Here is an 18,145-nt window from a genome sequence, read left to right on the forward strand (position 1 = left end):
TAATAAAATTAATTAAATAAAATTAAATAAAATTAAATAAATAAAATTAAATAAAAATTAAATTAAATAAAACTTACTAATAAGTTTTTTTATTGGCTTTAAGATATGCTATAGCAGAGTTTTTGACTTTTAGCAAATATTATGCAAATACTTTATTTCTATCAATCTTAGTATAGTACAATTTCATCATAAAAATCTGTTGTTGTTCGCTAGAAAATAACTCACAAATGACACTACCACCGTCAGCAATGCCGAGCATAATGACGATATGATTTCTACGTCGCTGATGCAGAATGCGGAAGTGGAACTTTTCTGCAGTCGTTCTTTAATATAAGGTCTCGCGGTCTCACCTGAGAAATGAAGAGCATAAATCATGGTGCTCATCAAGCCTCGCGTGGTCTCAATTTTGCAAAACTTTTCCCACAAATCTTTGCCGCCCGCCTTGGGCGCTGTCATCTCCATCTTTTAAAGATTAGTTTAATGTCGTTCGTGATGCTTGCCGTACTTCAACTTTATAATGAGAAAGTCACTAAGATGGGATGAAATAAGCAATAACACTTGGTGTACATAATGAAAATACAGAGCATCACATTGAATTTATTTTTAAAAGTTCATACATGTTATTTTGTCTAATAATAATTTAAAGTTATTTAATAATGTGTGATGTAGTGATAATAATATTTTATTTAAAGAGCAAATTTTACTAAATTAAACATATATAAAAAAGAGGTGTAAATATTATTGACTCACTTTAATTTAATTTGTAATTAATGTGTAATAAATTAATAATTGCAATGTTTAAAACTTATAGTTTTTTCACATAAATTCTTGATGTAATTAAATTTATGATTTTATATATGATTTTATTTAAGTCATTTAATTTTACAAGAGATTCGCGTAATAATATATTACAAACAATTTGATGACAAAATCTGCAACATGCATATTTGTGAGAGGCTAACTAAAATACATTTAGACTTCTGAGACAATTCGAGCACTGGTGCCATTAAAAATAGACTTACCAGATCCGACAGAGCTATAATAGAAATACGTCGTTAATTCGGTCACTATAATATCATAATAAAACCAATATATCGTGACTGATAATTATAACTTTTTTCGCTAAATTATTTCCATTCTTAGATATATAAAATTATGTCAATACTGCATGACTTTTAGGCCGATCTTTTGATCTTTTTTTCATTTATAGTATTTTATGATTTTTTAATTAAAATGTCTTATAATTTTATTATATACAATTATTCTTACATTTTTTTATATATGTGATAGTAAATTTGAATATATTTAATTTTTGTACCTAAAACTTTTCCCTTAATCTCGTTTCAGATTTACTATAAATTTAAAAAAAATATAAGTTTATGCATTCTTTCATTTTAACGTCGGAAGAGCGTGACTAGAAATATAAATTAAGAGAAACGGCTCTTGTAAAACGTGAGGGTAGTATTAGAGGATGTCCTCAGACGCACTCGAACGCGAACACGACTCTATGCGTCGAGATATGCAACCCGTAACGCTTCACAGGCAAAATAGGAACTAATTAAGCACACGAGAGTTTAAACGAGGCGCGGCACCAGCCGTAGTGCAAATTGCAAGTCGTATTAACAATTATCTCGTAATTGTCTACAGTACGCTCAGGATTTGTAAAGCTAGAATTAAATTCGCAAGTAACGCTGGCTGGCACTTCGTGTCTCGATTCCGCGTGTTTCTTTCTGAGTGCATATTTCCCAGTCTATTTTCACTCAAATCTTTACTATTATATTTCTCCCTTTGACATTTCACTCAAAGGTAAGGAGAAAAGTGAATTCCGCAATTCTCTTTTCAGAAATAAAATATAGCAATTTTACACACGTGTGAAAATCATGCAAATATTTTTTTTATTACACAATAATAGAATATTATTTATTGTACACCTTCAAAAACATATTATATTCACGTGTAAATAAACACGCGTATGTGTATCAAATATTAAATTATTTTTCGCGTTCTTGAATATAAATAAATATATATGTTATAATATAATATAACAGTAGCTATTATATGTGTATTATAGCTATATTATAATAAAATAGCTATTATATTATAGTTATTATATAATAATAATTTTATATGCAGAAAGATATGTTAAAATATTATATTATATATAATTAAATTAAAATTTTATAAATGAGAAAAAGCGTTGGCGTCGCAAATCTCAATATCTTACTTTCTTGCGCATCGTTATTTTGGCTGCAAAAATAACATGGCATCATTTGAAAAATATTTTTCGCAAAGCATTAAAATTTCTATCACACATCATTATAATTATGAAAGAAAGCTTTTTACAATAAAAAGCTTTCTTTTATAATTATAATGATGTGTGATAGAAATTTTAATGCTTTGTGAAAAATATTTTTCAAATGATGCCATGTTATTTTTGCAGCCAAAATAACGATGCGCAAGAAAGTAAGATATTGGGATTTGCGACGCCAACGCCTTTTTTCTGTAACGTATGTTTTTATGGAGCATTGGCTTTATGACGACCATATGCTACTATAAAAGCACACGTACACATGTGTTTGTGCATTCGTGAAATTCCAACGTTTCTAAATGCACGCGACTGTGTAAAATTGTGTCAAAGGAAATACGGGTGATAGCTTACGCTTTTATGTGCTGCGCTCAGCTTGATCCTCTTCAATATCAAATATTGTTCGTACATTTGTACATTAAAGCTTAAATAAATTAGTTTTCAGGTAATATAACATGTTATAAATTAAATTCTTTAGTGTTATAAATGGAATGTTATATATTATAAATGAAATTCTTTAATGCGTATTGTTTATAACAATTTCACGCATGTCAAAATAGAAATTTAATTTTACCCTTGAGAAATTACCGGTGTTTTTCTTTTCTACTACATTATAACTTTTTCAATCTTATGTATTATAAATCTTATTTAAAATATTAAACAAGTTTTTCAAAGTTTAAATACCTGAATTCTCAGATGAGGTATTGCGCTGAAAAACATAGCAGATAGTCTTATTGTTAGTCTTGGTCAAGTGCTTGTGCGAAGTTTACTTACCTCTGAGGGAACAAGAGAGGTGCATTAATTGGTTTCTTGAACCGAGTGTCACATTTGAAGTTCCCTGCAAACTAAACATCTGGTTTTAGCGATCTAAACTATTCGGGTCCCGTGTTGATTTCCACACGTGGGGAGAACATCTAAACCGGGATAATATTTAACTGATATTTAAATCTGATGCCCCCTAAGCTCGAAGTGAATTTATTCGCTTTATGAAAAATATAATTTTTATCTTTTAGATAAAATACAATTTACTTGTATTTTTATTTAACATATTTTAATTCGACAAAAAACAATTTTTATGAAAAATTCAAATATACGAATATATAAATTTGTCTCTCTTTTCATAGAATAACATTATAAATATCTTTTCATATATATACACATGTATATAATTCTGATCATTTACCAATCCGATTTTCTATGAAACTGAAAGCTCAAAGCAATTTGTGAGCGATACAGTCTATTAGATAATCGCACGAATATAAAGCTACCAGAAATAGCAGGATAGCAGCCTCTTCAAAGGGGAGAAGCTGTTTTACATTTACCGTAACGGTGGGGCAGAAAATTCGATTCACTACTGCTCGATTTTCCCCGAGACAATGCTAGCAACGTATCGCCGAAAGGGAGAACCAAAAACAAACTATCCTCTACTGTATTCGTCTGGCGGAAACGAACCGCGTGTCTATCAATAGAACGAGCTGCAACTCGATTTGTCTTGCTCGCAGTGAGAGCAAATACACAAACAGTTGAATGCAACATTAATTCGAAATAAAAGTATTGCTTTTTCTCATTTCTTGTGTTATGCTCTCTAGCTCGCTCTGAAGAAAATACACTGACAGTAATAAACAAGATTAATCAATGAATTATCATGAAGTAATGTTCGGGGTGTACAAAAAAATTAAAATTTCATTGCAAAATGGAGGAAGAACACGACTCTGTATTTTGCTCGAAAATTTGCGGTTTCGCGAGACACATGATCTCAAAAAGGACAGACGACTTGCAAAAGTTTGGTAACTGCTGTCCCCGGCAGGGACTATCGAGCGGTCGGGTTGCAAAGCGTCGCGAAACGCAGTTACTCGACATCGAGACAACCGAAAACAAAACTCGCAGCGTTCTCGGTTCCTGTGTCGGAAACGCATCGCGCGGTTAGCCATAAAGAGGATCGCGGTGGAAGCGAGCGAGGAGTAGCCCGGGCGCCGGCAGTTACTTACGCTTAGGACGATTTACCTTAATTAATTAACCGGCGTTGTGACGGGGCGCTAATTTATGCTCATAGAATGATTCACCGCCACTTCTGGGCGGATTGCGGTTTAACCTCCTTCTTACTCGGGCGTCGACAGCAACCCCGGCGAAATTCGGCCCCCGTCGCGCTCCGTTTGACGGATGAGCCGCGCTAATTAGAAGTCAGAACGTTTCGAATCGCGGTCAAAAATTCGCGCGGACACGTCCAGCATCAGGGAACGATGTTACGACGCGACACGTGTCTCGCGAAAGCGTCTCGTTGATATCTCGGAGGAAATTTCGCCTTTTTTTTCTCCTGAAACAGCAGAAACTGCGCTCGAAATATCGCAATATTTTATTCAAATTAATATACTTGATCCATTAGATATAATTTTCCAATTAAATACAATTAAAAATAAATATAACGACATTTTCTCGAAAGACTGTCATTTCATATGAGCTTCACCGGAGAAACATTCTACACCTATTTGTATGACAAATGATTATAATTGCATAAGCGATTTATAATGATGTGAAAACATTTGTTCTTCTATACAAAACGAATTTCACGCATTACACGTAATACCTTTCGATAACAATGAGATAAATGCCACGTCGGGCACTAGGCAATATTATTTCCGCAGATTTACACGTTAAATTAAACAAGGTAAAGCAACATTGTTGCACTTTCTCGCTTCTTGTTATTTTATCTCGAGCCAATCTCGCGAAGCAAATTTTATAGATACATTCCTGGATACTCAAACAGTTTGGGCTGTTGCGTGTATCCGCAAATATATGCGCGAGGAACAGCAAAGACAAATTGGAGATTTTTTCTAATCCACTGATTTTATTCACAAAGTCAGATAGAGACGTACATATATGCTATAGACTTATACACTTACATACACTTGCATTAGAACTTATACATGTTTTTCGATATACAGGGTGAGCCATTTTAATTAACGCACGCAATTATTTCGGAAACAAAGCATTTTAGAGAAAAATGTTTCAGACAAAAGTTTTATGGTTTCGAGGGGGCCATAAGATGGTATCATTGGTTTGACCTTGAAGAGTTATTTGAAGGTCACATGAAGGTCACCTTCAATTTCTTAAATGGAACCTACTATTTGTCATTGCATATTCTTGTAGCTTATCTCGAGAGCTTTCCAAAACATTATAATTAAGTACCTTTTCGTTAAGTACTTTTTGAGTTATGAGGCTTGAAATAATTTCTTAATTTTACATAAACCGTAAAATATCTTGTAAAATATTCATTTTTCGATTATCTTACCTTAATACTTTTACGTACAAAATAATGAGAGGAATCAACTGATGTAAAGAAAACACATAGTTGTTTTTAAGAAAAAATATGGAATTGTTAATTGCAAATTATATATTTTTTCTTCAAAACAACTATGTGTTTTCTTTACACCAGTTGATTCCTCTCATTATTTTGTACGTAAAAGTATTAAGGTAAGATAATCGAAAAATGAATATTTTACAAGATATTTTACGGTTTATGTAAAATTAAGAAATTATTTCAAGCCTCATAACTCAAAAAGTACTTAACGAAAAGGTACTTAATTATAGTGTTTTGGAAAGCTCTCGAGATAAGCTACAAGAGTGTGCAAAAATATATAGGGTGTTCCATTTAAAAAAATTGAAGTGACCTTCACGTGACCTTCAAATGACTCTTCAGTGTCAAACCAATGATACCATCTTATGGCCCCCTCGAAACCATAAAACTTTTGTCTGAAACATTTTTCTCTAAAATGCTTTCTTTCCGAAATAATTGCGTGCGTTAATTAAAATGGCTCACCCTGTATATCAATGCACTGATATTAATTTAAATCAATGATATAGTCCATGATATGAGAGAAAGAGAGAGAGAGAAAAAAGAAGAAATTTTATTAATAATTAAGTTCATAAAAAAGGCAAACATCTAAGCACAGCATAATAAATCTACATGAAATAGATTATATGAAGCGAAATTTAATTTAATATTAACACAAGATATTAACATAAAAATTTGTGTTAAATTAAAAACATAAAGCACAAATATACTATAAATTTTGAAATATTAAAATCATCGCTGTTAAAAAAAATATTAAATAAGCTAACAGATATTAACTCACAATTAATTAAACAAATACGTAACATATAATTTTTATCATATATCTTTTCATTCAGTATTTCTAATAATATTTCTAATAATATTTTAATAATGGAAATGAATAGTATTTCTAATAATAATATTTTAATAATAGAAACGAATATTTTGTCTTCAAGTATAAACAAATATTTCCTCTAGTTATACAGGGTGTCCCGAAACTAACGCTTGATATTTTAAAGGCAGATTCTCTGGCCAATTTAAAAACGATTTTTCCTCAGCGAAAATGTCGAGGGAGATCATTATTTTTTGCATATTCCCAATTTTTGTCATCATGTATCTTTCTAATTAAGCCTTAAATTAAAATTCTATTAAAGTAAACTCTACCTAAAATTAACTAAAGAATGTGACTTTATTAATATTTTATTCCCATAAGCCTTAGTTTGCGAAAAACCCTTTATTTTCAATCGTTTATAACTCGAAAACTATTAGTGCCGCGACATTTTCGCTGAGGAAAAATCGTTTTTAAATTGGCCAGAGAATTTGCCTTTAAAATATCAAGCGTTAATTTCGGGACACCCTGTATTTTCCGAAATGCTCACTCTTTGATCGATTGAAGCAAAATCATTTGCTTGAAATCTATCTTTTCTCCAAAGATGCATTCAAATAAACTTAAAAGAGACTTAACTCTGATGTTACTGTGTTAATCGTGCCATGAAATCCTGTGGAAGTGTCGATGAAACTGGAACGAATTGGGCGCACTAGACATCGATACAACGCGGGGAAAAAGAGTGGTTAAGTGAAAAAGAGTGGAGTCCCGCAGTCGATTCATCGGGGATGCGACTTCACATAAACAGGAAAACATTCGTTTGTCGCAGCAGATCCGTATTCGCGCGCGACACATTCACGCGAGATGCCTCTAAATCACAGTAGCACAGTCGAGTTAACGGGTTACAATCCGTGTATCGGTCTAGTGCTTGCCAGCGAGGGCTTGGCAAGCCCTTTCCCAGGCTCGTCGACGAAGTTCGCTCGAATCCCCATTTCGTCCTTGTGACACCACCGTTCCATGCTATTTATAGATTAATTACGGTACGTTAGATCGATGTCTATGCGCGTGACTGGAATTCGATTGACATAGATGATGGGACTCGCGAATTCTGCATGCTGGAAAGGACGTGTGATGGACATTTTAGGGACGCTTAGTTAGGGGAAACTTTGGTATTGTGGTAAAATTATAGTGCGAACGATAACGAATTGTCGCTGGATGAATTGAGACAGTCTATAAATACTGGCTTGTCACGATCCGTTAATAGAACGAAGGAAATAAATAAAATCTCGCGTTCTCTTTCAAAAAAAATAAAGAAGAATACATTTTTCAAAGAAGAATACATTGTTCTAAGATTTTTTTTTTAAATCGATATTTTAAGTCGAACAATGTTTTAGTAAAGAATATCTAAAATTCTCTATGGGATACATTTTAAAATTCGACATTGCGAGCATAATTCGATCTCGATAAAATTTTATGTTGTTGTCTCTCTCTCTCTCTCTCTCTCTCTCTTTTAAAATTAAATGAAATTAGCTCTCTTTTAAAATTAAAAAAAAATTAGCTCTATCCTCTCTTCAGTATCTAGATCGATCACTAATTGCAGAATATTGCAATATAATTCATCTTAATCAGAATCGTATTACTCATTATGCTTCTTATCAAAATTCTATTATTTATTAGAGAATACCGTCACAGCCTTCTATTACTACTCATATGAATACTGGATTGTGTGTGTGTGTGTGCCAAGCGTATATTGTGTAGTCTGTACTGTATTGTGCCATAATTTTCCGAGCATTGTTCATAGAATATGTAGTGTTTCAAGCGCGTGTACCATTGAACTATGTGTATCGCTGTTGGAATTGTGGAAATGATTAAACCTCTGATTCAATTATTTGTAAAATTGCAGAGTACGTTGTTTGCATGTAACTAATACAAATACTACGATAACGGAATAAAAATAAATATCTGTAACATATATCTATAATCAATTTAAAGGATTTAAAAAATTGACTCTTTAAATTTGCGGGAATTTGCAGAACAATGCACGAAATAATGAGAAATAGATCAGATGCTCAGTTTGCTGGGACCTAAATGTTTATTTCAATTGCACATTATATAAAAAATAATAAATTTATAGAAGATTATAACTTATAATTTTTAAAAAAAGCTTGTAGATGTATGAATGTGTTTAATAGTTCATTACTCGACGATATTATCCAATGGCGATTTCAAAATTAACGCTATCTGGTGCAAATTATCCTACATTTCTTAGAAAATTTCTTAAAAATCTCTCCGTGCAGGCAATAAAAATCCTTCCATCGATCTATCTATGTCTTCGTTCTGACCGCGCGCGAGAGTTCTGTCTTTATTTTCGTTCCTTCGACAATTTCAGCCCCGATACGCGCCCGCTGACGGGCCAATGGATTTCCGGAAAGCATTTGCCATGGTTTCTTCCATCGGCCTGGCTGGTAGAGTCGGACGTGTACGTTTCTTGTTGTCGTTTTATGCATTCGCGCTGCCGTGGCGTTCGTACGAACGTGAAAAATGACTCAGTAAGCGACATTCCAGGCATAGGGCCTAGAGCGCGTTTTTCAACGAAGTATTTGCTGAGATCCCCGCGTCATTATTTATATTTAATGACGCGTAATTATGAATGGATGCGTTATAAAAATGCTCGATGGGAAAATAAAGCTTCGATGGATGTTCTTATCGAATTCTTTCAAATTTCAATTAATAAATATTAACTGAAACTTGATTTTTTTTCGTGTTTAACAAACATCGTTGATATGAATAATTTAACAAGTTAAGTGATTTTTAATAAAAAAGTGATTTTTTATAACGATAATTATTGAAAAATTTTAACTTTAAATTTTAATTTTAAAAGCTTTGATTTATGAACATACTACTAATAAAATATTCTCGCTTGTCAAAAAGTGCCCGACATATAAGGAGAAATGAATGCAAAGACTACTGTTGAATATAACACGGCGCCGCACGTATATACAAAGTCGGATATAATTTATTCTGCATGTGAATTTGTCACAGAGCTTTCGCTAGCACGCTGAACTCGGCGCCACGTGGAGCTCTTTTTTCGTTTTGCGACTTCCGCTTTCTGGACTCACATACTAATCCCACAAAGACTCACAAATAAACCCCGTCGACGCGTTTCGCTTTACGACTAATTTGACATATTATGGTGTGTTTCTGCATCGTAAGTTGCACGACGCGGTATCTCTGCGTTCGTGTTACGCGTATATTTTTCTAAGACAACGATTGACATTTACATTTCTGTCGCGATATCCGTCGGAATATTTATTTATCATTCTATCTTTAAAAGGTTAATTTTTTCATGTGCAGGATTTTTATTTATCGTTTACATTGAGCTCTACAAAATTTCGCTTCTGGGAAATTCGAATAATATTCAAATTTTTATTTTCTAATTCATCGATTTTAATTCTTTATCATTGCTAAAAAAAAGTAAGGTCCTTATTTCTTTTGTATTTAATTAATTTTTAAGTGTATGCATAATAATAAAGAAATAAAGACATTGATGTTGTTGTCGGATTTTTATTTGATCACAGATCATCACGGCCTTAAAATTCGCACTTCACTTTAAGAGAACAATTGTCGTTAATAGTTCTTTGCGTATTATGCATACAATGTATCAATGAGAGACAGCAATAGGGGGTCTCTCCCCTATATCCGTCAATTGGATTCGCTCGATATATCGCATGTATTTTACTTTCAACATCAAATATGTTATTGCAATCAAACGTATTTAATCAAATCATAAAAAATTATAATTAAAAGAAATACAAGTCTACTATAACATACCGTTTTTACACTAAATATTAATATTATGCAAATATATGATTATTTATCATATTATATATGCAAATAGATATTACCAAATACAAGTTTATTAATTTATTGCTTATAATTAAGTGTTCCAAATAATATATTCTTAATATAGTATAATAATAATGCATAAAACAAACACAAATTATAATATATCTCATTTTGATTATAATTATAAATATCTAATTATAAATATGCATGCATTCATAATACATTCTCTGCTGTATGTGTTTATAAAATAAATGTTGTTAGTCTAAAATGTATTGGTTAATTTTAATAATGAGACAAACAATCAAGTGAAGTATCATTTAATAATCTATAATATATATAATATTGTATTTAATAATCATATTAAAAGTAAAATTTGTTAAATTAAAGGAAAGATATATAAATGATTAAGGTTACATATAATAAATTTTCAGGCGTTGTTTTAGACTGTAATCATATTGTAAAAATATCACGAATTAAGATCCTACTTGTTTTTGCTTAATATTAAGAATGATAAAGACGAGATCACCAAGATTTTTTATGAAACGCGAGCGGGACCGAGATGAAATTCAGTTTTCGATTTGTCGCTTCGGTTAGACGCCGCACTCCGAACGGATTGTGAACTTTGACGCCATACTCGCTGAGCTTTTTCAATAAACCGCCGAAACCGCGGATGAGAGAAAATTGAGGTCGGAGAGCGACGACTCCGGCGAGATGTAATACTTTCTTCGACCATTATCCGTCGCGTCGCTTCGCGCAATTCGAAATTCCGGCGTGTTTCCGCAGAAGTTCGATTTGCACGTAACTTCGAAAATTGATGCGTCAAAAAGCGTTGAAAAAGAGTTCCCGGACTCATTGTCGGGAAATCATTTTGACATTCTGCAATCGCAACGTGCGCGAAAGTTGAACTTTATGACATTTTAGAGGCAATAACGCGTTTAAGATCTCTTTTATTCAATATTCCACTGTTTTAATAAAATATCGAAATAAATTGTTATTACATTAAAATCTGCACGAATAATTGAGAAGAACATGTCGCTTTTGCAATTTTATCGCATGACTAATAAAGAACATGAAAAATGACAAAGGGTTACAAAGGCTACTTAATTAGTAGCAAAAGTAATTAAAAGTTACAATGGAAATGGAAAAATAGTATCTCTCTCTCTCTCGAGATTGATAAAGAGTTGTTGAAAATTGTTCAATTAACGTGCGAGAAGCGTAATCATGGCGCAATCAAACGATTTAACTTCACTACCAATGAAGAAAAATCTTTTTATCACATTTTAACTCGTCGCAGACAGCTATCGAGGTATCGCGGTATCCGATCTGTTTAATAAAAATTTGGATTACGATTAATGCGTGCACGAGTGAGTTCTTCTCCCTGGAAACACGACCGTGAATCACGTATTGGACGTATCAATCTGAAAGATATCCCTCGCCTTCGTCGCATTTTTCAAGTTTCTTGGCGATCTACTTCACTTTTCTCATCGCGCCCTCTCCTGACGGTATCGTCCTTTTTCCTATCTTTATCTTGTTTTCTTTCTCTCCACCTCGTCGTGTTCTTTTCTCCTTCGTTTTTAATGCTCAGGCAAACATTATCGTAACTTCCTGGCGACCATGCGCGAAATGTGCTCACGGACACAAACTTACGTACGTATACAGGGTGATACGCTTGATTTTATCGCGCGCGATGTAATTCAGAGATTTAGTACAAAGCACGTTTTTGCGGGCGAACTGCGCGTTTTGTAGGACCCGCTGGGCAATACGGGAAATGTAAGAAGTCATAGTTAACCATAAACATATAAACATATTTTATTGCTTGCTTTTTATGCCGAGCGAAGCGTTATAACTTATCTGTGAAATTACATTTTTATTTTAAACTTTTGTGTGCGAAAGAACGATATAATTTTTAGTTTTTTTTTTTTTGAAAAAGCTTCTTAAGTTGCTTATTATGTTTTTTTAAATATATAAGTAATTCGATAATAAAAATGTCAACAGAATTATTTATTATATAGATTATTTATTACATATTTTTTAATTTTACGTCTATTTATAATTCGCTATTATTACTTTAATTTACAATTTGAGAGACATAAATCTTAGACTTTATGTTTAATCAATATTAACAAAGAACGAAACAATTTTTATCATGTAAAAATTAAAAATTAATATATAAAATATATTGTTTGTAACCTTTAACATAAATTAGGGAATATTTTGATGCATGAGTTTTACAAACATACTCTTTTGATTAAATCGTTAATGCATATGCTTTTCGCACGACATATGTCATGTGCTCCCACACGTGCGTAAATGTCGCACGAGTCTCACGAACCAAGAAAGAGCAAATCGTGCAGTGGAATTTCTCTTCTTGTTTTTCCGTCTCTTCTTGGAAGCTTTCGTTCCTTCTTTTACCACTTCCGTTTCTTTCCCTGTACTATACGTTGCACCTGGAAAGTTGGGAGATCGGCTGCAGCTCAGTTTTATTAGCAGGTTGGATGTCCTCTTTGCAGCTTCTTTTCTCCCATACATTTTCTAGAGTCCAAGATCTCGTTTCGTGACTTTAAAGCGACACGTCAATCTTATTCTCTTTTCTACTCTTTACCCTGTATATCTTTTTTCTTATCTATCTCGGGTTGGTAAATTTGGCAGACACGGTAGTGAATACAAGAGCTTTTTCCATCTATTTAAAGTCCATTTATTTTAATCTTCATGCATCACTTCTTGAAATGTGGTATCCGTTACAAAAGCTCTTTCTTTCCATTAATATACCTACAGGTTTATATTCAGGTTTAAATCTAGTAAACACACGTGCATGACAAAAGAAAGCGTAACGTACTATTTTAAGAGGTCGATTTTCTGTGAAAATTTATTTTCCCCGCGAAATTTAAAAGGACATTAAGCAACTCTTAAGAGCTGTCACGAAATCGTCCATCTCGATGAATCAAATGGGAGGAACGTTTCCAAGAAATGGTCATGCTTAGCGAGGAATACCACGTGTTTGGCATGTGTGTTTGCAGGCATATTACCAACGGTACACCCGCGCGGTATCTCTCATTGCACTGGCTTGTGTTACGGATTATAAACACCGCGTAATTCAGGCAACCTCTGTGTTTCTGCTTGATGAAATGAAATTTCTCGCGTCCGACGAAATTCGCCAGTTTCGCCACATTACTTCGCGTTTGCACGAGTACAAGATTGTTCTTGGCAGGATAATTTGGGTTTCAGCCCTCCTTCCGGATCGTTTCTCTACTTGACTGTGGTAAATTCCTAGAATTCTCGCTTCTTTCGTTCTTCTTTAATAACACAGGCCCACAAAAAAAAAAGTACCCTGTGCTGGCGATCTGACTAAGCTAGTCTTATGTATTTTGGCCCGCTGAATTCGAATCTGACGTCAGAATTGCTCCATTACGTCACAGTTTTTTTTTAAATCTCAAAAGAGAAAGACGAAAATTTCGTAAAAATCGACATTCTAGGGTAGTAAGACTGTGCTTCTTGAGGAAAAAGTTACCGAAATCATATTTCCATGTATTTTCATGCATTATAAATCCAAATCCGATTTGTCACACCAATCATACCATCGATTCCATTAACATTTGTCATGAAAAAGTAGCAATCTTCCGTATTCCATATTTGATTTTAATTCATTCATAAATCTTATATTGGAAAGAATTAATCTTATATTCTCCAAGTCCAAATTTTGAGAAAAATTTTTTCGAAACTTACAGCTTCTAGCTGTTGAGTTTGTATAAGATGCAGAAATTTCTTTATATATGTAGGTCACAAACCTCTTTTCATGTCTTTAAAGCGCTAGAGGTACATGAAAAAAAAAGATTGTGCTATCTGGAGGTAAAAACCTATCTTAATATCTTCGCATCTTGATAAATAGAATCTGTTTGCAGTAAATTTTAGGTGTTACAACCTGAAAAAAAAAAAGAAAAAATGAGCACAAAAAAAAATTGAGCACAACGTTTATATTCTAGGTCGGATTTGGATTTATAATGTCTGAAAATACATTAAAATATGATTTCGGTAACTTTTTCTTCAAGAAGTGCAGTCTTATTACTCTAGAATGTCGATTTTTACGAAATTTTCGTCTATTTTTGAGGTTTAAAAAAAACTGTGACGTGATGGAGCAATTCTGACGTTAGATTCGAATTCAGCGGGCCAAAATACATAAGACTAGCCTAGTCAGATCGCCAGCACAGGGTACTTTTTTTTGTGGGCCTGTGTAATCGACTTACAGCCAATTATATTATAGCAAACATAATTATTAATCCGATATTTATTTATCATTATTTTCTAAAATTCTAAACTACAAATTCTTGATGTTAAAACATTTATGATATTGATTATTATTAAATTATTATTATTATTATTATTATTATTATTATTAAATTATTGAGTTAGATGTATTTTGGTAATTTTCAGACAATATATGTAGCCCAAGTGTTATAATAATTCTTACAAAAATTAATCAATTACTGTGGCATATGATGAGAAGTTAGTTCTAGCTACCTTTGAGTATGTTATTTATACATATGGGTTTACTCCAAGAATATTTCTCCTCAATCGCACGCGGAAGGGCGGAAAATTCTTTACATTTTTCACAGGGAGCCAATTCAAAGATGATAGCACTATATGCGGAAAAAAGTGGATTTACGCATTATGATCTCGACAAATGGGGTCACGCATATCCTTTTTCGTGCGTCTCTCGCGCAGTCACCCATGGTTCTCAGAATATTTGTCGTAAGTTTTTATGGCGTTATATCTCATATAAAACTGACAGCCGAATCCATTTAAAGATACCGATACGAGAAGGATTTTGCTTCATGACATTATTGCGAGATTGTGATTGTCACTGTTTCACCTTTAATATACTAGCGTGTAAAAATAGATATACTAAATAAACATTAAAATTTTTTAAATGTAATAAGATATAAATCTTGGAATGAATAAAATATAAGAAATATATTAGAATATAGTAGTATATATATACGCGAATTATTATAATAATATGTGACTTTGTATAAAATATAAAAAATATTTAGATATATAAGTATATAAATTTAAATATTAAAATAAAAAATATTTGTCTTGCAACAGCGCGTTCCATTTCTTGTAACAACTTTAATTTGACCCATAAAACTTTTGTCAACTGTTAGCATTTTGTATTATCATATTTTATTAATATTTAGCTATAAAAATATAATTTTTTTTACAAATAATATTTAACAAATTATATTAGGGTAAAATGAGAGTTTAAATAGTCCCATAATATTAAAAATTGGAGGTAAAATCATATTAAAAAATGAGCCATATCTGTCAAATTGCCACAGATAATCAGAAATGAAAGAGATCAAATAGATCGCATATGTGGAGCACGTGTGGTGTACTTATTACGCGCGAGAATTTAGTGAATGCAGATATCGCACAATCCTGCCATTCTCAATTCGCAGAAATGTAATCCTTTTTCTCCCAGCAACTCGATGCTCAATAGTGGTGTCTATGAAAACGCGAATTTTCTTTCAATGCCGACACGTTGGCATTTCAAAATTATTTCCAATTGAATGGCATTGTATAGCAATCTTTTTGTTATACAATACCATCCAATTGGAAATATACTATATGATATGTCATATTATATATTTACAAGTTATATATTACAAGTCTTGTCAATCTTGCGCGCATTAGCCTTTAATGATGTGGTTTTAGATAAATTTAAAATTAATATTTTCTCAAAAGGTTATTACCTGTAAATCAGCAATCAATTAATTTTTATAATATAAATCTTAAAATTTGTTTTAAATTAAACAAAAAATAAAATTTTGCTATTTATTCGTGTGTTTGCTTTTATAGAATAAATTTCTTTTATACACGTCATACATAGAGCGAGGAGTAAATTCAAGCAAAGTCGACGGCAACCGGAAGTTACCGCCTGTGCGAAAGAACTCTATCTCTAACTGGGGCGGCTTAAGCTCGTAAACGGTTTTCTGAAGTTGCTGGCGTGCCGGCAAGGCAAGAAAAATTATATTCGCCCGCGACATCAAATTGGAAACAGTCTTGAGCCGTCAACGCCTCCGCAATGGAAGCGGGACAGACTTAGGGGTGTGTTGAGTACTCGAAGATTTCGAAAAATCCGACTGAGGTTATTGCGAAAGCGTCGCAAAACTTTTATATGAAAATCGTCATCTTCTTATTGGTTGAAATTAACTTTCCTTATGCTGCAACGACCATCTGGTTAGTTTCACACTTTTGCAGATTATTTCAATCCTTTTGCTTTTACCATATGCGTAAAAAATAATGAAGAAAAAAATAAAAAATAAACTGTATTTTAATTTTCGATCAATTGAAAATTGAATTTTAGAAATTGTATAAATCAGTTAATTGCTTTACTCGAATAATTACGTGACTATTTTATTTTTACAGAGAAATTTCTGTTTTTTTTTTTAATAGAATTTTCTACTTAGAGATGTACATGTGTAAACCGCGAAACGCAATAAATTTTTTGATAAATTTAAGGTATATTATATCATTTTTCTAATGAAAAGTCACACTTTAATTTATATCGCGCTGAACGTCGAGTATACTTCCGCTTTAAGCATCGTTATAGCACTTCTGCCGAAATGGTACCTGATAGTGAGCACTACGCGAAGTGCTTCCATTACCTCCACGCCTGTTTGAAGTGTCTAAATAGGTGTGTCTGTATATTGAACGTACATGTGTGCAGTTACGCAAATGCAGTTCATGCAACATCTTTTGAAGTCACTTTATAATAATCATAAAATTAGGTCGTTTTTTTTAGAAATACGCATATTTTAGCAGTTTCTATACATATCAATTATTTGCATAGACAATTCCAGGATTATAAAAGTTAAATTTATAATTTGGGCGATAAATTATTTAATACGGTCATTTAATGTTTTCTCTACCTAATAATATATCTTAATTTAAAATAATTTTCTTCTTAATTTTATTAATACAATAATTAATTTTTATCATGACAGTGGATACAATTTAAGTAATTCTTATACTTCTAGGATTATACATAATAATTGAAGATTTTATTTAGAGAGGAAAAAAATAATATATGCGAAAAGTTTTACATTGATTGGTGACCACACATACGCATAATTGTTCTTATATTTCCTGCCATCTAAATGGCATATTTCAAAATATATTTTAAAAGAGATTCAGCGTTAAATTAATAATATATCTTTTATTATATATGAGCGTGACATATATGTTTAAATTAAATATATTTCAATATATTTAAGTATATTTCAATGTTTCAATATATTTAATTAAGTATATTTTAAAATTAATTTTTCTTTTTCGATTGTGTCATCTCTTAAGCACAGTAAAATTTTATTCCTCGCCGGATTTTGCCTTTGTTGCACGACGTCATAAATTTCACCGAAATCGAACACTGTCGCAGAGCGGTCCAACATCATTTCAGCGAGAACCAATGAAATAATCTCGTCGTTAATCTCGCGCGTCGCATCGGAGGAAGGGAAAGGGAGGAGGAAGGCTAAGGGAGAAGCGCTGCACAACCCTTGAACCGGAGGCTGCTCCGGACCGCGGCCTTTTCTGGTTTTCCTGCTCGAAACAATGAGGACGAAAGTTTACGGTCGCGCTAGACCACCGCGAGGATCATATATTTTCGCCGCAATGCTCGTAAACTGCGGTCATGCTGCCAGTCGCCACATCGTAGGCGGACCTTCGAGTGGCGATGTTGGGGTGCACGCGGATAGAAGGGCTTGCGTGGCAGTGCGCCACTGTGTCAACGTGTCACTGGATAATTTCGGAGTTACGCAGTTCTCTTGTTTTCTCCTGTCCT

The 18,145-nt window shown here is 32.8% G+C and overlaps 1 protein-coding gene across 15 annotated transcripts in view; it reads left to right on the forward strand.

Moving 5' to 3' along the window:
* LOC145969851 (zwei Ig domain protein zig-8) overlaps positions 1-18,145 on the forward strand; it is a 109,822-nt gene that overhangs the window by 14,927 nt on the left and 76,750 nt on the right. The window lies entirely within an intron of this gene.

The sequence above is a fragment of the Camponotus vicinus genome, unplaced genomic scaffold (assembly GCF_025532165.1).
Source record: "Camponotus vicinus isolate PSW18456_S1 unplaced genomic scaffold, iyCamVici1.0 SCAF_4, whole genome shotgun sequence".
Lineage (NCBI taxonomy): Eukaryota > Metazoa > Arthropoda > Insecta > Hymenoptera > Formicidae > Camponotus > Camponotus vicinus.